Source organism: Haemaphysalis longicornis, unplaced genomic scaffold, assembly GCF_048455015.1.
Source record: "Haemaphysalis longicornis isolate Haplotype H1 unplaced genomic scaffold, Haemaphysalis longicornis Haplotype H1 scaffold_6, whole genome shotgun sequence".
NCBI classification, from domain to species: Eukaryota; Metazoa; Arthropoda; class Arachnida; order Ixodida; family Ixodidae; genus Haemaphysalis; species Haemaphysalis longicornis.
Window position 1 is genome coordinate 30,418,240 of NW_027526407.1, and position 20,782 is coordinate 30,439,021.

The 20,782-nt window shown below is 48.1% G+C and overlaps 1 long non-coding RNA gene across 1 annotated transcript in view; it reads right to left on the reverse strand.

Moving 5' to 3' along the window:
- LOC144141456 (uncharacterized) overlaps positions 1 to 18,313 on the reverse strand; it is a 97,831-nt gene extending 79,518 nt beyond the window's left edge. Inside the window, exons 1-2 of the long non-coding RNA XR_013316611.1 lie at positions 18,223 to 18,313; positions 16,150 to 16,283 (exon numbers count right to left, since the gene is read on the reverse strand). This is a non-coding gene — a long non-coding RNA (uncharacterized LOC144141456). The remainder of the gene's footprint in view (positions 1 to 16,149; positions 16,284 to 18,222) is intronic.
- Positions 18,314 to 20,782: the final 2,469 nt, after the last annotated feature.

Sequence of the window (20,782 nt, forward strand, 5' to 3'; positions counted from 1 at the left end):
CAATGTGCCGCGCTGCACTGTGTGCCGCCGCTTCGGCCACGAAGCGACACAGTGCGTGCTGACGTATGCACATGTCACCGGACCTGTCGGAGACGTGGACGTGGCCGAAAACCGTATGGACGAGAAGAAGGCAGAAGCGGCTGCGGCCGGAGGAGGTGGTGCGGCCGAACCAAGGGACCCTTTGGTGGAACCCGGCGTGCAAGCGAAGGACGTAAATGCTGGTCCCGCGGAGCAGCAGGCTACCTCCAAAAACGACTCAGCGCGGGTGGTAGCTGCGCTGGACGCGAAAAGTGAGGTGTGTGTTGGGACGGGTTCGACGTACACCGCCGAAACTCGTGAAGTCCGTGAAGCCGGCGACGGCGACGACGCAGAAGCCACCGCCAAGAGGACGCGTGAGGGAGAAGACAAGCAGGAGGACACTGCTGAATCCGGCAACGTCAAGACAACTGTGGGTGGGGTTATGGTGAGGCGCCCAAGCAAGCCCAACACCAAGCCCTACGACAGAGGACATGCGGCGGGGAAGCCTCCGTAAGCGAAACGTTTGCAGCTTTTTTGGCGAGGTCTTCCAATGAGCGTTAAGGCACGCACAACATTTTTTTATTTTTTTCGAGGGGTAGAGAAGGGGGCGGGGCTAGTGTTGCTGAAACGTGTGTTAAGAGTGTGTTACTTGCCTTCATCTTCCATTGATGCGGTGTTCATATCATCATCTGCGTTGTGCCACCCTTAATGTGCGCGGCCTTTCCGAGCGTAAACAACAGAGTCAATTGTAGAGACTCATCAAGAAGAGGGAGTTAGACGTCGTAGCCTCCCAGGAGATGAAAGTAGAGACCGAGCAAAGCACGGAAAAGATGGTGGGTGTGTTCAGTCCTAGTTATGAAGTCTGTGTCAGCCATGCGGTGGGATTATCGGCTGGTTGTCTGATTTTAATACGTCGGAGCTGCGGCGTAGTAGTGCAACACGTGACGTCTAGTTTAACTGGGCGCTTTGTTATTTGTGATTTTATTTTAGCCTCAAAGAATGGCGGATTGTTTGTGTGTACGCGCCTACAAAGAGCGACGAAAGAAAAGTGTTTTTGCAGAGTTTCGGGCGTTGCTTGACACAGAACGGACTCTTGTGATATTGGGAGATTTTAATTGTGTGTGCTCGGCTCACGATAAATCAAGCGGCACTCCTTATTGCGACGGAAGCACGATTGCATTGAATGGTATCACGGCAGATTTTGGTTTGGAAGATGTGGGGGATATGTTGGAATGCAAGACGCATATCCAGTTCACCCACTGTCAGGTTCGGTGGACAATAATACATAGAAGAGGACGCTTTGAAAACGAGACTAGTTTATGATGTTATACCCAAAACCCCAAAAGAAATACATAGCGAAGTAGGGAAACTAAAGAATGTTGGGGAACTTCTAAACACTGGGGAACGGCAACAAAGTGGTATAGAACACGGTAATAAGTTCAAGCATACAGGGAACAGTCAAAGTCCTGTAATGACGGGCGAGGGCAAAGCACGGTAATGAAAAGTCCACCACACGTGTCCGCTGCTGAACGGAGTTGCCCTACCTCTCGTTGCGGAGGCGCCGTCGTGATGCTTCGGTGTTGAAAGGTCGAGGTGGCGTGTCAATGCCGGGGTGGTAGCGCGCGCACCGAGCTCCCGTTGCACCGTTGTGGGGAACGCAGCTCTCTTGGGGCGTCGCGGTCTCCTACCGACGCACGGCGAGACGACTTTCTTGCGGTGGTGAAGTTCTGGGGGTTGCAGTTGAGGAGGACCTCTTGGGGCACGACACGGGTCCGGTCGCCCGACCGCCGCGCATCCCTGTCTCGCTCTACACTCAAGCCTCCCTGAGCTCTCTCTCGGTGTTCTTCGGCCGCTTCTCCCGCCAGCTGCTCTCGCTGGCCGCGTCCCATTGGCTGGTCGCCGTGGCAAGCTCGTGCCGGGGTCGCGAGCCTTCGGCGCCGTAGCCGGTTTCGATGACCTTCGAGCCGCGTGCCTTGCGTCTTCTTTGTTTTCGTCTTCTTTCACTCGTGACAATATCCCCCCACTTAAGCATTTTTCTCTGAAAAATGTCTCTTCACAGTCCTACACCCCACCGAACACATAGTGCTGGAGATGAATTGTCACACACTATTTAGTCCTCATCACTGCACCTGAAACCTCCCCGTGAAAAAGCACAACTGCACAAAAATTCACAGCATATCCACGGGGTGAATGATGATGAGTGGGCGAAGCTCCTGAGGGGACATCATCGGTAAAACCGTGACTCTTCAGTGAAAGTTCGCCCACTACATCTGTGTCCGAACGTAAAGTCTAGAAAGTCTCGCTTAAACCGCGCGTCGGCACCTTGGGGCTGAGCTCGCCTGATGCGTTTTGCAGACGCCTCACGAGCTCTCACTGCATCGGGGTCTGCCTGCCGATACGCGCGCTTTCTCGCCGCTTCCCGTTCTCTGACGTTTTGGAGATCCTCTTCGCGCCGCAGCCGTGCCGCTTCGCGTACGGCAGGGTCCTCGCGCCGTTGCCGTGACGCTTGGGCCTCTCGTTCTCGAACGCTGGGATCTTGGCGGCGGCGTCACGCAGCTTCACGGAGCGCTTCTGCCTCGCGGGCTCGCACATCTGCAGCCTTATCCATCGGGCGACTCCGAGCGCGCGCCAACAGCGAACGGATTTTTTTTACATTGCTCCCCGCCATCTAGTAAACAATCCAAGAACTAAACTAGAGGTAGCCACGCCATCTAGTAAACAATCCAAGAACTAAACTAGAGGTGGCTACATACATACGTCGAGGATGGACAGACCCACGCCTTAAGGAGCTTCGCCCCTAAAAACCGATCAAAGTATATCATAAACCGACACACCAAGTTAATCTATACTATATACGCCAGGTCCAAGTGGAACAGCCAGTCCAGAATCGTCCAAACAGGCAATCGGGCAGATATTTCTTTCCTTTTCCAACAGTGGCTCCGATGCCACTCTCTGCCTCTAACGTAAACACGTCGTGCAGCATAGTCATACAGTTTTCCCGTTACATCACAAACTACGCACGCACACGCTAACTCTCGGCCAGGCTGTGAGCATGGCACATACCGAGCAACATTTCTTTTAGTGGTTTTAGACCTTGGCAAACTACCAGTGCCTTTACATGTAGCCCTCTGTGCGGTCCTATAGCTTCTCTTGGATTTCAATTTCCACTCCTTAGTCCGACTGGAGTAGCACCTCCTTTGCTTACGTGGCTGTTGCTTCATTCGGGACACTACGCGGTCTGGTCGGATTAAAGTAGGGGGGCCTTTGACATCTGTGTCTTTAGTCGGTGTCTTTTTTACTACAGAGTGGTGCTTCGGAGGCGTGATGTCCTGCGTCTCCGGATTGCCTTCATTATCAAACTTAGTTTCCAGGGGCCTGCAAACAATCAAGTTTGATGTTGCTGCATGGGGTTGAAAATATGTTTCGCTTGTATGGTCTGATTGAAGAACCATCTGACGTTTCGCTAGTAGATCAGGCTTCCACTGTTGTTTGGCATCTTGTGTCTCTTCAAAAAGTGGCAGAAATTGCTCTGAGCTAAAGCTAGAAGGTACGACAGGTTGGATTAGATCAGTTTCTTCTCGAATTTCATCTGATTGAGATGCTGCCTTTCGCGTCGTTTCTAGTTCCGCGAGCCGTAACCGCAGCTGAAAAGTTTCTTTCTGTTTTGCGGCAATCTCTTTTTTTATCTCGGCTAGCTCTTTGGCCGCCTCGAGCTCTAGAACTGTTCCCTCGAGCCAGATAATTTGCTGCTCGAGCACCCACAGTTTAAGTTCGTCGCCGCTCAAGCCTATCCTCTTCCCTAGTTCATGTAACTCTGTCGTGTCCATTATGAGTTTGTTTTTTAGGGGTATGCCAAACGAACTAGCCTCGTCCTGCCGTGGACGCCAATTATTGTCAGGTTCGGTGGACAATAATACATAGAAGAGGAAGCTTTGAAAACGAGACTAGTTTATGATGTTATACCCAAAACCCCAAAGGAAATACATAGCGAAGTAGGGAAACTAAAGAATGGTGGGGAACTTCTAAACACTGGGGAACGGCAACAAAGTGGTATAGAACACAGTAATAAGTTCAAGCATACAGGGAACAGTCAAAGTCCTGTAATGACGGGCGAGGGCAAAGCACGGTAATGAAAAGTCCACAACACGTGTCCGCTGCTGAACGGAGTTGCCCTACCTCTCGTTGCGGAGGCGCCGTCGTGATGCTTCGGTGTTGAAAGGTCGAGGTGGCGTGTCAATGCCGGGGTGGTAGCGCGCGCACCGAGCTCCCGTTGCACCGTTGTGGGGAACGCAGCTCTCTTGGGGCGTCGCGGTCTCCTACCGACGCACGGCGAGACGACTTTCTTGCGGTGGTGAAGTTCTGGGGGTTGCAGTTGAGGAGGACCTCTTGGGGCACGACACGGGTCCGGTCGCCCGACCGCCGCGCATCCCTGTCTCGCTCTACACTCAAGCCTCCCTGAGCTCTCTCTCGGTGTTCTTCTTCGGCCGCTTCTCCCGCCAGCTGCTCTCGCTGGCCGCGTCCCATTGGCTGGTCGCCGGCGGAAGCTCGTACCGGGGTCGCGAGCCTTCGGCGCCGTAGCCGGTTTCGATGACCTTCGAGCCGCGTGCCTTGCGTCTTCTTTGTTTTCGTCTTCTTTCACTCAGGACACCCACTTTCAAGGAACGAGCCACGCTAGATTATACCGAGCTTATGTTTTGTTAGAACTTGTGCCGGAGTGCTCTGAGTACAGTGTTACACCTCTGTAGTTCAGCGACCATTGCCTAGTGTCGTTCTTGATTGGAAAGCGCAAAGATAAAAATACGTTTAACTGGGATTTATGGAAAATAAACAGCTTATTGTTTAAGGATGAAGAATTTGTAAAAGAAGTAACGAAAAAGATTAGGAACCTTGAACAGGATACATGTGACTGTGCCTCTAAGTGGGAGATTTTGACAGCAGATATTAAGATGACAGCATTCGAAAGGTCAACTGCCTTAAATTATGATAGAAGAAAAAAGGAAGTTCTTCTTAGAGGAAACCTGGAGACTCTTTCTGCACTAGAGTGCAAGTCACCCGGACAGGTCAAGGACGATATTAAAACTTTGAAACATCAGTTAGAAGCTATAGAACAAGAGAATTATCATGGTGCGATAGTGCGAGCCCGTACGGAAAAGTTCATGTTAGGGGAAGCCCCTACAAAGAGAGCACTTAGCTCTGAAAAGAGATACGCGACCCGCAACTCTATTGCGGAAATAGAGTATAAAGGTCAGGTTCTTGATGAACAACAAGCAGTTAGCTATGCTTTTTGTGATTTTTATGATGGTTTGTTTTCGTGCCATCCTGTCAGCCTAGAGGGATTTAAGGACAATTTTTTAAGATTCTTGTCGACGATAGATGAAGCGGTAAAACAAAATTTAGACGTACCAATTTCAGTGGAAGAGGTTAAAAAGGCTATCGACGAATTAAGTCTGGGAAAGTCTCCAGGCCCTGACGGGTTGTGCACGGCGTTCTACAAAGTTTTCCGCAATGACCTAAGTCCAGTTTTATGTGACCTGTACACAGAAGCCTGTACACAGAAGCCTGTACACAGAAGAACACAGAAGCCTGTACACAGAAGCACGGCAATTGGGACGTAACCGCTAGTGTCTTTGAAGGTATTAACTGCCGGTTGTGCCGGTCAAATACTTAGGCGTTCCACTTGAAAACTGCAGAGATTGCGACCCGTACTGGCGAAGCCAGACGGCTGCGATGCGTGATAAAGCGGAAAAGTGAGAAGGGAAGGGACGTGCGCTGTCGATGTTTGCGCGCGCAACGGTGTGCAACATGTTTTTGTTCGGAAAACTTTGGTACGTTTTGCAAGTGATCAACTGTTCTCGCGCCAATGTTTAGCGGCTGCTACGCGTTTGTGCGGTTTTTGTTTGGGGCTCGTCCTGGGAAAGGACGAGTAGAACGAATCTTTTCCGAAGAGTACGCGAAGGAGGGTTATCGCTCTCGCATCTTTTTTTGAGACAAGTTGTGAATCGTTTTTATTTCTTGCGCGAGGTAAAGGACTCCTTCCTGCGCACTGTTCTTCAAGTCAAGTTAGGCCGACTATTGCCCCAATTCATTGTTACGTCGTGACAAAGCTACAACGGAGGAATTCACGGGTATTTAAAAGAAGTGGTACAAGCGACACAATTTCTTTGCGTACGGTTCTCGATGGAATACTTGAGTGCCGTGTCGAAGAAAAAGTTGTACAAAGACCTAGCTGATATCTGTTTTCCGGTTCCTTTATACCGATCCATGTTTCCGGTGGGCCCCGGGCATAACGTTTTGAAACGGGTAAAAGCTATGGCCATTCCCCCTGGTGTAAAAACTTTTTTCTTTAAACTGCATGCTGGAGTGTTACCAGTTATAACATAGATGTCGGAGAAGGGTCTGTTTGTGCCATGGGGTGCGGACTGTTCTTTGTGCAAAAAGCCCGAGACGGTGGAACATGTCTTTTTGGATTTTTCGGATGGAGTGTTTTTCTGGGACGTTCTTCAGCGAACCTTTAAAAAGGAGTTTCCATTGAGCCCTTATGGCATCCTGTTTTTAGCGGTGGAAAACGATAAGGGAGTGCCTTATGACCTAGTGATGTTGCTCGTCCTCCATGGAATATGGGGGTCACGAATGGCGGCTCGGCACTGTGACGTCGATGGAAGGCCGGCAAGGCAGTATTTCTGCGAGAGGGTTCAACGTATTGCAGAAATGTGGGGGAGTCAACAAAGTACTACTGAATGGTTTCATGAATTTGAAATCTATGCCCCGTTTTTAGACATGTTAGGCTGGCTTAAGTGAAGTCAGCGCTTTTATTATATGTAGCGCTGTTTCTGGATTTTGTCTGAAACTGGCAATAAAGAAAAAAAGGGGGGGCTCATAGCTCAATCGGTAAGAGAACGGGCTACGTTTCGTTACTATATTAGTTCCGGGTTCGATTCCTGGCGGTGCCAGCGGCTTATTTTATTTGGTCGCGGGAGTTTTCTGATGACACCAACGGTTGCGAAACAACCCTTGGGGGGGGGGGGTGTAGAGGTAAAAAGCTTTATTTTAAAACGGACGACGGCGAAGACGTCGCCGGCCTTATCGCCCGGCCAAATAAAGTTGTTATCTATGTGTCTGTCTGTCCGGTGGCAACGACTCATCCGTGTCTGACGATTCAGACGACATGTCGACTGCGCGGGCGAGTTCGGACCATGTGCAGACGTAGCAGACGATGCGGCAAACGTCCCTGACGTCACAGAAAACGTGAGGTCACATTCTCCGTCCTGCATTTGAACGGCGGTTTTGCGAGCGACGACCGAATGTGAAACTGACTGGAATAAATCCGTTATAATTCTTCGCGCGTGGCTGACCGCTTTTGGTTCGATTTTTGTAATTACTGGACCACTAGGTATTCTTTACAGCATAAAAACCGAAAGCGAGCAATTTAGTGTAAGTACTCCTTTAAGCGATCTTTTCAATGTCAGAAAACGTGTCGATGCGAATGACAGGAGCACCTTCACATCTTTTTCTGCCAGAACCTTCCAGTTTCCCTTTCCGATAAACTTGAAGCGTTTTTCTTTGCCTCAAAATCGAGCTGATCAATATAGCTCGCGGCCAGTCCGTGTCAGTTTCTCATTGAAGAGCCCTGGGAAGGTAGCTGTCTCTTGAGCTGCAAGGCCCTCTCGGATGTTCATCCTCCCTTGCTTCCTAGCAGCAGTTTTCATCTGGACAAGGATGGACGGAATGGCATATTTTCTCTCTCGCAAGCGATGCACTGTTGCCATAGAAACTTGCTGGAAGTCGGCAGTGTTGACTTTGGTGGCAAGGTCAGTCATAAATGCAATTAGATCTTCGCCCTGTGACCGGAAAACCACGTATTTCGAAGTTGGCGTGCCTTGTTTATTTTTCTGTCATTGATTTCTGTGGTTATCTTATGAATGGCGTCGTTTTCCACGCTACAGTCAAAAAAAGGGAAGCAACGTCTGCCTTTAACTCAGTCAATTCTGCCTTGTTGGTGGTAGCTGTTTCAAGGACGTTGTCGTACTTGTCCGAGAGAAACCTCACTTATTACACAAGCTTTTCACTTGTCAGCTTAAAGACTATCATCACTTCCGTTCTTCTCCGCGGATGTCGCGGCAGTGGCGGACAGTTGATCCAACTTAGCCATGACACTCGATAGATGCGTACACGATGGCTCATCCAGGGTAGGTGCTGAAGTTGATGAACCATCTGTGTTAGACCCACAAGCTTGGCAAATCCAAGTATCGCGTTTGGATGGGGACATCTTGTTATACGCAGCACCAGCACCGGTAACGCTCGAGCGGTTTTTAGCAATATGATAACCTTTTTTGCAAGCTCAACCATTACGGAACTTTGCATTTAAGCACTGCGAGCATACAAGGCACAAGGAAGACATTGTAATGCACTGAGATAGAGCCAGCGGCCATAACCATAAAGATACAGGCATTGGTTAGACGGTTTCACCTGCCTAGAGAAAACAATACGTTCAGAACCGGGAATCCGTTTGCCGGTACTGCGTAGAAGCGTAGATCAGATGCCGTTTCGGCAGGCGCAGTCAGGTATCACGTGGCTTGTACTGGTGAACTGGCACCCAGGAATGAAGACGGTACTTGGGCAAGCTCAAGAAAGCGCCTGAAGAAGGTCCGCATGCCCAGAAGGGTTTCCTTGAAAGTGGAATACAAAGTATGTCCACTTGATCCGGGGTGCCCCCTGGCCCGCTTGGGAATCTTGCCGAGTGAAAACAATGCGTTACAAAACAGGAATCGGTTCGCCGATGACCGCAGAAAAAATGACAAAAGGGCCCATCTCCCCGCGAGGGGGACTGGAGTAAATGCGTCGCATAGGGGGTGGGTGTATTGCGTTAACGTTTAGTGTTTGGGGAGTTGGTGGTAGTGAATGCGTTGTATCAGCAGCTTCTTGACGTAGTTTGAATGAGTCAAGGATATAAGGCGCGTTCGTAGCCTTTCATTCTGGGTCGGTTTTGTGGCGCAGTGGGATGAGCACCATGTACCTCGCGTTCCGCCCACAGGTAGTGAATGCGTTGTATCAGCAGCTTCTTGACGTAGTTTGAATGAGTCAAGGATATAAGGCGGGTTCGTAGCCTTCCATTCTGTGTCGGCTTTGTGGCGCAGTGGGTAGAGCACCATGTACCTTGCGTTCCGCCCCCATGGTCGTGGGATCGAAACCAGGCGCCGGTAAGTATTATTTTTTATATAGTGTAGGGGGAGGGGTGCGGACCTGTTGTTGAGAGCGAGGAGGGTAGCGTGATGCGGGAGAGGAGGAGTGGGGGAGAGGGCGCACCTGGAACGGCTGTTGCGGACGCCGAGGCACGCCGACAACGCCGGGTGACATCGTGAGTTAAAGAAATGCGCTGCATTTAAAAGCGTAGATCCGATGTCGTATACATAGGCTCTGGCAGATGTCGCGGGGCTTCTACTCGTGAAGATGGCACCCGGGAATGACAACGATGCTTGGCAAAACTCAGGAAAGCTCCTGCAGATGGTCCGAATGCGCAGGAGGGTTTCCTTGGAAGTTGCATCCAAAGTAGATCCAGTTGATCCGGGGCGCTTCGAGTAGTAGTAATAGTAGTAGCTTTATTTTGCCCAAAAGTTGTGGTGATTGCACCACTGAGCTGTTCGCTCAGTCACCTAGACAGCGGGGCTCCCGGTTTTTTGGGAGCTCGGTGTCTTCAGCCAACTGGGCGAGGGCTTCTTGCACGTGGGCAGCCGGGCTAGATATGGCAGCCTCCCATTATGTTAAGGATGATATGTTATGAAGGATGGGATGATTTCTTCTACGTGATGCGGGTATTAATGGACATGACCAAATGATGTGGTGAAGTGATGCTCTTTCCATAGAACAAAAGGGGCAAGCGTCCTTATATTCGCCAGGATTTATGATGGACATGAGATGTGGAGCGGGGAATGATAATGTTTGGAGCTGCCTGAGAAGGACTGCATCCTTCGACTGAGCGATGGATGCGGTTTTGGAAAAATTGACCGATCATGGCGGAAATGGTCAAGGACATCGCCGAAAATATGGAGGCGCTCCTTATAGCCGAAAGGTTGCGGGATATCTTGAGGGATCCTATGAGGCTCTCAGCGAACCATATCTCGAGCAGTCTCATTGGCTCTCTCATTCCCCAGAGAGCCAATGAGACTCCCAGAGGCCAGAATGTGCCCGTGACCAGATGATGCGGAAGGTCCGGCTACGAGGTGTGGGCCCTTGCGAGAGGGTTGCCAAGGTTCTAGATGATACCCTGCCGTTTAAAAAATTTAGTATGGCCGATTTAGAATCGGTTATGATGTTAAGATGCGGAGACCGGCTGTGGGCTATGGCTAGACCGATTGTCATTTCCTCTGCCTTTGTGCAGGAAGTGCAGCTTACAGATGCTGTAGCGATGGGGCTCCCCTTGGAGTCGACCACCGCTAGTACCGATGCGTTCCTGTCTTGATATGAGGCGGCATCGGTGTATACCACAGGAGACCCCGGTTGGGTGTTGTTTGGCAATAGCCTTCGTTCTTGCCTCACGGCGTTCCTTATAGTGGATGGGGTGCATTCGCCTAGGCGTTGGGGACACGCTGATGACATTCCTCAGAGGAGACGAAATGGCAACGAGTCGCGTGTACTGTGGTGTTTGGGGTGTAGTGTGGTGTTCGTGGTGTTTGGGGCACTCCGAGGCCTGCCTGGGTATCCCACCGAACGAAAACAATGCGTTCAGAAAGGGGAATCGGTTCTCCGCTGACTGCAGCAACGAACCGATGGCGCAGGAATGTTGAAGCCTTGCGGAACAGGAAGGTTGAAGCACTTTATGGCCCCAGGAAGGCAAAAGTTCTTGAGATGATCAGTCGTTAAAAAGCAACGAAACCGCAACTACACATTACTTGCACGGCATGTGCAAGATTGGACACCGATTATTCTCTGCATTTAAGGAGGTAGTGTTCTTACTCTCCTTGGTAAACCAGCCGTTTCAATTTCATTGTTAGTGTACTCTTTCATTTATTGAAGAAAGCTTTAGTGCATTTAGTTTGGTACCAGGTCCATCATACGGCTGTTTTCTCTGTCTGAAACTTTGACTCATGTTTTTATCGTTTAGAGGCAGGTGCTGGATATGCTTAATCATAAAAGTGACCCATGGTTCCCCTGTACCAACCATGAGAGGTGCCTCGGCTGTTGTAAACGCAAGGCCTCCAGTTCCTGTCTTTTCTGATTGAGAAAAACAAGTTATAGCTACACCCATGGCAGTCGTGATGACGGTACTTAGAGCTACAAGCTTGTAGGTTGGCGAGGCCACAATTAGCAATGTGCACTGGCGGCAGTTTGCGGCGTGCGCAGAATTGGCAGGCGAGTTTGTGGAAAGGGTGTCGCACAGCATTTTTGAGAGTCTTGCATCCGCGAAAATTGCGGAAAACGCCCCACCTAATTACAAGGTTCGAGAATATGTCCTGAGCCGCTGCGAATAGCTAGTCGGGGTTGTCGTTCATTCCATGCGGAATACCTACGACCCCTGTCATGAGGTCGATATAGAAACAGGAACAGGACACTTAAGGCATTCGGCGGCTGGATACTTTCTGGTATTACTTCCTTATTTGAATGCAACGATATTTTTTTTTGAGGATGACATAAGGTACTGCAATTCACTCGCAAAATTTCGTTTTCTTAAGAAAACCCGACTTGTGCTATGATCAACAGCGTTAACAGCAAAAAAGTTTGTAAAATACTTTGCGTCGAATGGTGGTTGTAAGCGTTTGCAGAGAGAGGCTCGTCAATATAATAGAAATGCATAAGATTTCACAAGTGGTATTATCCCACATCGTGACAACGTATAGCAACGGTGAATTGTTAGTGCAACCGTTATCTTTTCTGTTGGCGCGGAATGTCGTTGTCAGGAAATTTTTCAGTGAGTGGTAGGCTGAGAATATTCATGTATTTCAACAAATCGTTTTATTTTTTTTTCGGGTGAGTTGGAGATGTATAACGTAGAAAAAAATTTCACCATCTTCTTGCAGGGAAACCCTGAGTAGTATGCGAAGCAGCCATGGGGTCGAGTCAAGTTTCCTTTAGTTTTCACTTCGCTGGCGGCGTTGCGGGAGGAGAATGAGGGGAGCGGAGCGCGCGCGCGCGTCATTTATACCGCGGAGCTACAGTGGCGCCCCCAGCGGAGTATGCAGCGGCCACCGTCGCGTCTCTAACCCTAAGCTGCTTCGCATTATCGCCCGCGGAGCCGCAGGTGTTGCCGTTCGTTCTGCAATCCCTGATAGGAGAGGAGCTTCGTAGAGGAGAGGAGGAATGCCGGAGAGAAGAGGAGCGTCGGAGAGGAGCGGAGGAATGCCTGGCATACTACTCAGGGTTCCCTTACGGGAAGATGACGATGGTGGTTGAACGCGAAGCTATCTCGTGATGGATTCTTTGGTTAGCCAATCCCTAGGCCCTATCGGAAAACCCAGCGGCGCTGGAGCTCCGCTTCCACCGAATGCCTGATTATGGGACTACCTAACGCTGAAATACGCCGGACGCGGAAACGCTGGAGCGCGCCGGACCCTGGCCGCTGGAACACTCCGGACGCGGAAACGCGTGGATCCGGCGCGCGCTGGCACGTGACGCAGGAACACGCCGGAGACTACGCCGTCTCCAGCGGTGCTCGCGCTAGGCCTTTTTTCGTTAATAGCCGTGTAATTACAAACCCGCATGGCTGTTAACGAGACATACAGAATTCCTTCCTTCGGGGAAACGTAAGTAGCGCTACAAAATTTAGCTAGACTCACTTGGGCACTTTTCAGCTGATTTCTCCTTGCTGAATGCATTGTCTCATCATCGCGTTCCGTCAGTAGCGCTCAATCTGTTCATAAAAACAAATTTATTCTCCCGGATAAAAAAAAAATATTAAACGAGCATCGACAGTAACCGTTCGAAAATTCGTTCCTTATAATTTTAGGGCCATTAAAACACAAGCAAACACATATTTCTTGAACCTCTTTTATTTTAACAGCAAAACGTGAGAATTAAAATTGAAAGTCAATCCTTAGCTGGATTCCTTGACTTGGTGAACCTTGATCCGTTGACAATGCATTCGTACAGCAAGGCTTGGAAGGGTATCCTGTGACGAAAAGCGCACGTCTCCGTGGAGCAGCACTATCACGAAGAGTACGCGCGCACGATACCTGCCCAAGTCATGCAGGGGTCTTTGCAATTTCAGTCGATTGTCGAAGCACATCGCATGTATTCCAAATCACGCTGCCTCCGAGAGTCGTCGTATTCACTCGCATCAAAGTGCCAATAATCCCAAGCACCACGGTGTATCGTCGCTAGAGGAGTCGTCACTTCGAGGTGCTTGGAATCCGGACCGCTGTTCTTGCTTCTACCACAGCTTTCGTAGCTTCACATGTTGCTGCTGGCACTTCCCGGAGACATAAGATGCACGTTTTTGCAAAAACGTTACGCGTAACTTCAACATGGCACAGCACCGGTGTGAAATGTGGACGGGCCACTCAGCCACGCAGCCACATACGAATTTTGACCGAAAGACGACAAGCAGGGAGGAACGAAGTGCCCCTCGGCCGATCACGAGAGCTTGTTCCGCGCCGCGACCCCTCCGCACCCCTCTCGATTCTCCGTATTGTGGGCTCACCCCGCCCCGCGAGTGCTGTCGCGCGACAGGTTTTCGTCAGTGACGGTGCATCCCCGGACTTTCTTCAGAGCGGCCCTGCTGGAGCAAAGGCGGGCGTTTTCTTTCTTTCTACATTTATTCTTTTTTAACACATCTTTGTATTGTAATGGGTTCACTGGCGCCATTTTTTTTCCTTTTAACACGGTAGCGGCAACTGGTTAGCTGGTTTTAAAATCTTTTTTTTCTCTATGTAAGCTTGACTGGACACACGGTTCGCGTTAAAATAAACAGTTTGCTTGCTAAAAAAATAATACAACAGCACAGATTGAGAAAATGGGGCTCTCAAAGACCGAAAAATACATGTCAGAATGTGAACTGCCATAATTACACCACGTCCTCAAAAAGCAAGTCTTGCTTGCCCTTTATGCGTCCGCTTTGCCAACGGGCTACCCTTATTGCCTGATTCTTTCATCAAAGGTTGTTCAAGGTACAATATATGCAATTGCAATTCACTCAAACAACCCCACGAATTTGTGAAGGGCTTTATTTATCCATTAGTTTGGTTATCTGGCTGCGCTTAGATTTTCCAACATTACCGGGATCTGCGATAAGTTGCGGTTTTAACTGCAAATTTGTATCGAAGGTTTTTTTAAACACGACCGGAATGCTAATGGCAGCAATACAAGAAACTTTCATTATGACAGACGCTTGCAACGCAATTGAACGACATGATCGTCGCTCGTACGGAGCATTGTTTCCGCGAAGGGCAGGCTAAAAAAGTGGGATTTTGTGGCACCGCACGGGCCGCAAACGCCAAGTTTCGGAGCACTTGCGTCGATCGCGGCGCTGGATTACAGTCAGTCGACCACGTAACCGGCGCGAGGCATTGCTGTGTCCAGCCAAGCAGTGGCGCCGTGAGAACGTACTGACCCGTTCGCCATGTCTGAATCCCAGTCTCCAAAGGCAACGTCCCCGTGTTATTCGATGCTTTCCAGCAACCTCCCCGCGTTGATGTCTTCCAGCGCGGCGTTTTCCAGTGCTTTCCGTTCTTTCCGGCGTATTACATCGCTCTCCTAACGCTGGAAAATGCGGTCCCCGCGTTACTGTCGTTCGGTTCGGCGTTTTCTAGTGTTTTCCGTTCTTTCCGGCGTATTCCATCGCTCTCAAAATGCTGGAAAACGCGGGGTTTTCCGACAGGGGGGGCATCCTGCCACAATCATCATCAGCGGTGCCTGGCCAGGCATGCGCAGTGGGGGTGTGGACGCCGCACAACGGCGCCCACACAACGGCGGAGGGAACAGGCTCGACCATAAGCTGCTTCGCAACTAAAAAAACAGTATTATACTCCTACTCCTTGAATAAAAACCATTGTCGGCATTATAAATGACGCTTTATGCATTCCACCAAACTGGTATTGCAGCAACACAACATAATCAACTTCAGGAAGCTTCGAACTGTAGCCTCGTGTATCAGCTCAACTCCCTCATACCCGTGATACGTCACCCACTGCACCAACATATCCCTGGATGTAACATGATTACTCGCGAGCAACTGCGTCATAAATATTTAACAAATAATAGGGCGGTGTGTATTTAGGCAATGCTTAAAGTATTCATTTGGTAAAAATGTTTTCTTGCACATCTGTATGATTTTTATAAAGTCCTTTATACTTTATAGCCATTATTCAGTAGTTGTAAATTTTTCTTTTAAAGTAAGACATCCGATTGTTTCTGTAAATTAATATAATTATCTGCTATTAGCGAAATTGTCCAATATGTCGTTTGCGAGCCACGTTCCCGCAGCTGACCGAGCGCTCTGGCACTGTCAGGCTGTCAGCTTTTTTGTCATAGTGACCGTCAACGCCATCACCATTTTTACCGATGTTTGAATTATATTATTGCGATACAATACTGTGGTTCATGACGTGGGGTGACGCAGAGAAAGTGCACCGCTAATTCTCTACTAACAGGACAGAAATTACGCCCGGCTTTGCTCGCGACAAAACCTGAATAACAAAACATTTCACTATAACATTTTGCCGTTGTCGGGCTATTTTCCCAGCGGGAATAAACAATGACACGGACATCACCATACTTAAGTAGGGCAGCAAGGTCAAGTGGTGCCCCACACTACTGCCCTTTTACTTCAGAAATGTGTATGCTTGCAACGCATCCAATGGTACATTTCCAGTAAAACTAGCTCGGCTTCATCATTGGTTCAGTCATCGTCTGCTAGCTTGGCAGGCGTTCTTGGTTAAGTGAACCTCTGAGTGCTGCACGCACCTTGCAACCCGCAACAATAAAACCTTCACAGTGTACATATTGTCCTGCGCTTACTGTTTGTTTTCAACTCAATGAATTCAATGTAATAAATGACTGAAAATATGGTCATTCAATGCGCTTTTATTCAGAAAAGGACATAGCTCTACCTAAAAACTGGATTCAAGAAAATGAGGGGAGAATATAAGTGTTTGACATGATAAAAAAGTCGCCTTTTAAAACAAAAAATCTTTCGACACTCACGTTCTGTTTCCGTGTATTCGATTGATGTTAAACGCGTTGCCGACAAGATCAAAGGTTCTGTAGCGCAGGCACTTGCCAGGAGGGGGCTGCTCAGTTGAGAGCAGTACTCGAAATTTTGCAGGAACGGTTACAAACTGAAAATTAAAAGAAAGAATTTCATATTACCATTTTTTTGTTGACCAAACAGCGAAGAAAAAACTTTTCCATCTGGCTACTTTTTGCAAGCCTCCAGGAAGCCTCCCAGTCGCTCAGCTGCATGTAGCAGGAAAAGGTGGTAGTGCAACAGCAATGCCTTCGCGGTTATCTCCCTAAAGGCCCAAGTTTTTCCAACAAGCATAAAAGTCTAGAAACGAGCCCCAAAATCTCCTCGCATTGCGTCGCAGAAATCTTAAAAACGCAATGCTATTTCTATCTTGCCGTATCACCTGCCTATTTGGTACTGTGTTCGCTGCAAAGTACTGAGAAAAACTAGGCAGAAAAATATTGCTTGTTTTTAAAGGGCATAAACATTTTTGTTACGACATGCTTCAGCCCCTGGGCAGGTATAGTTGGAGTCAAAAAAAGACAGTTAACATCAGCTGTAAAACCAGTATTAATTTAAAGCCATTTATACAAAAGCAGAGCCAATATTCTGGCTCAACAGCACTGTAAAGGGCGTAGAAGGAACTGGCAATAAAGAAACAGACATATTTTGACAAAAAGGAAAAAAAAAACAGGCCATCTCTACTAACGAGAAAGCTGGAATGAGGCGAAGCATGCGGTGTATAAGTGTATTCATTGTAAGTCCCTCTCTTACAACACAGCGGGCGCTGATTGGGCGCCCGAGAAGCGCCAGGGAAGGAGCAATCACACGCTTGCTGAGCTGGTGGCGCACCCTTTTGGTCTGAGCCGGATTTAAGCAATTTGCATAGCCCATCTGCTCATGTTTGGGTTAATGGCAGGGGTCATCGCGAGTGCAGTGCAATTCCCGCGCCTCCTATTGGGGCTCTTCCTTGGTGATCAAAAAGCCCCCGGCACCGGGTAAGTATGTCTTTGCTTCCTTCGACGACCACACACCACCATCTTAAACCAACACACCTTACACCACCCGCGTCCCCTAGCGGGCTCGCCCCAAGATATTTAAATTCCTGAAACTTCAGTAGTTTGTTATCGTTGGAAATGTTCGTAAAATAAAACGGTGCTTCACTTTTTGGTAAAAGTGATCACCGTGGTTAAGCCCAAATTATTACCCGCCGCGGTGACTCAGTGGCTAAGGCGTTGCGCTGCTGAGCATGAGGGCGCGCGCTCGATTCCCGGCCGCGGTGGCCGCTTTTCTGATGGAGGCAGGGTAGCCCATATGTTTCCCACTCTGTCCCGGCGGGCATTAAGTGAAGACCTTAAAGGCGCAGTTTTTCTTTCATCTCGAATGAATGGGCGCTGATGCGATTACGAAGAAACTGTGAAGGATAGTAACATACCAATCTTCACAACAGTCTAGTGAGTTGGCGGACGTTCGCCTACTTTGGAAGATGAAGGGCAGCCATTTTTCCGACATTAAAAGCTCCAGTAAAGTGAAGGTACTCAGCCTTAGCTATATGATCCAGCGTTGAATGCACGCTGTGTATTGATGTAGTTTTACCATGGTAGGCTACTTCTATGAATGTGGGTCACCTGGATGGTGACTCGAGTGGTTGTAAATCGACTAATGCACGTTTAAACTGCTCAAAATAAACGTATTGGCTTGATTGCCTTCAATATTTTTGCAGAGTGTTTGTCTTTGTGTCTCCGATAGTAGGTGCGTTGTCGCGCAGCTATTCTTGAAGGCGGCCATATCATTAGAGTTGGAGCAAAACAAGTATATTTGCACGGGTATCTTCGAAAGATACCGAAACTCACAAACGCGGCTTGTCGGAGTTACAGATGACAACACTCGTGCCCGCAGCAGCCCATATACAAGAAAACATGCTTGAAATATCTAGTTACAAACATTTTTCAACCTCAAGTCAATTAAACCTTTTACTGAATGCTAGTTTAAATGTTTAGAGCCACCTAATTTTCCCTATCAAAAATTGCCAAGAAAGAAGGCTTACGTACTCTTCGGATTTTATACTCTTCCGAGCGCACTTCTGAAGCCAGAAACACGCAGGAAACGGCGAGTACATATTGAAGTGCCAAACATGCCATACTTTGTTACAACGACAGTGAAAAGTTTCCCTTATATATAACGCAGTGATACAAAGGGGGAACGGGCCTTGGAGGTGTGGCGATGAATAATTTTAACAATACCGGTAGCACCTGCCCATTGTCAGTGCAGATGCCTTGGACGCTTGTACAGATGCATATGTGGCTATGTATGTTGTTTTTCATATGGTTTTCCAATATAGAAAGTGGTGCTATTTTAAACTTTGCTGGAGGCAAACAATGAGCTTTTTGGTTACGCTGGAGCGAATTCAACAGACATAATATTTTTGGAAGCGATAATATTTTTATTTGAACGTTGAAGGGACATTGTTAAACTATCAGGCTACTTAGCAGTTGACAGTTAGGTGTGATTTAAATGAATCAAATTTTGTGTTGTCAGTCAGTAGGACAAAAATAAAACCGCCGTTGCAGTTAGGCTATTACAACGAAGCTGTACTGGCATTGGTTGTCGTGGAATGTCTCCACAACAATCCTTATAGTAAAAAGAGCAAGCAAGTTATTGCGTATCCTTCATTAAAAGGTTTTGCAGCTGTTCGCATTATGTGCATGGCGGGATGATGGATAGTTGTCATGGTGTCGAGCTGGCTCACTATGCCGTGAATTGAGAGATACTTATTCTCGATCTTTCACAAAGGTAGAAAATCCATTGCTTCGCGTCGACCGTTACAGCGGAATCTCTCGTGGCAAAAACGCGGACGCAATGAGGTAGAGTGGCGGTGTACGCAAAGGGCAGAACGTGTTGGGGTCGGTATGCCTCGGTCTAGCGAGGGGAAATGGGACTAAGATCTTGAATGTAGGGGTGTCTGTATGGTGTAATAATTCTGATATCCACGAAAGAGCTTCGCTGGCCAGGCACAAAGAGAGACGGTTGTGGGATTTACTTTCTTTCGATAATAATTTCTAAAACAAACCTATTGTGGCAACATTGTTACCGATTCCCCCGAGGAATTTTATTTTGTGAGTTTTTATCTTCGGTATGGAGGCAAAGCTCATCCATTGGTCAATTTCGGAGACAATATCAGTATTATGCGGTCTCAGCTTCGGGATGTAGTGAGTAGGTGTGAATATTTTAGACTCCCACGTGCGCCTGTGGATCGATCTGTATGCAATGTAGATTATTGTTATTTCAATACAAAATTATTTAATTTATATTTTGCAATTATTTATTATATATGTAATGAATGAAATTATCAGTATTTTATTCAATATAAACATATCCCAGCTTTCTTCGTAATTGAGGAACCATCGAATTTACCAGGTAATGTGTGATCAAATCTGTTTCACGTGTACTTGTTACCCTTCGCGTTAACCACCTCAGAGAGGTATGGAAATAAGAGATTCCTAATGAAGTAGTTATATTACGAGAATGCACATTCTGGAGTGGTTAAGCCGGCTTTGGTTGGCACGGCTTGAAAATAGCAAATACCTAGTTCACTTCTGTCCCCAATGTTCGCGTAAATCTGATCAAACAGGCTAGGCGTGCTCTTACGAACATCAGCTGTGACACCTGCATACTTTCTCTCAGTAGAATTTGTGTTATCCTTGATTTCTTTTTCGAGCCCGTTTAATTATGCGGGCCACTACCGCTGGTCCCAGCTGTCGCACAAATGGCGCAGCCCATAGACCTGCTTCGATGCAATAAAATTGATTGTTTACCTGAATTGGTCCCGCGCAGAGTATACACTGCGTGGGTTAGCAGGCCGCGCTTATGACCGCACACGACTATTGTTCATATATTTCTTCAGTTCTTTTTTCTAAGCAGCATCACCCACCGGGTTCATTTCAACCAAGATAATTCGAATAATTAAGGGGAGAAAAATTCTTGCTGCATGTTTTATTGTGTGGGATGAATTTCATCGCCAAAATCTGCTTTTGCCTTTTATTGCACGCAGCTTCTGAGGGTTATTGGTATTGTAGCAACACAGGCAATAGCGTTCAGGGAAGTTATTTTGTGCGAACACCATGACGATGTCTTCAGTCAACGACAGATGCAGTTGTTAATCATAAATACGTGCATAATAAATGGTGCCGAGAATTTCACGCTCTTGTCTACTGTTCCAGATACTACGAAGCATCGCGGCGGGAATACCTTCTCAACCAGCACCGCAGATATACGCCACGCCGTTCTGTGTTACTTGTTCCTGTTAACATTGTGGGTGGCTTGTTTTGGTGGCAGCCAGTTACCGTGCACGTTCCAAGGTGGAGCCGCACTGCATTCCGTTGTGGCATCTCGTAAATACAGGCCTTGTAGCATGCATGCATTATATATGCCCATATAGGATCCACCAACCTTCAAGGCGCTCGAAAGGAATCTGACGGGCTAATTGGTGTGACATCATGGAAACAAATAGCGCTAAAAAGGACAGGACGAGCCGAAAGAAGTCTCATTCCACTGCTCTGTGTAGTGCGTCTTCTTTGTGTTAGTCTTGTCCTTTTTAGCGCATTTTTTTCA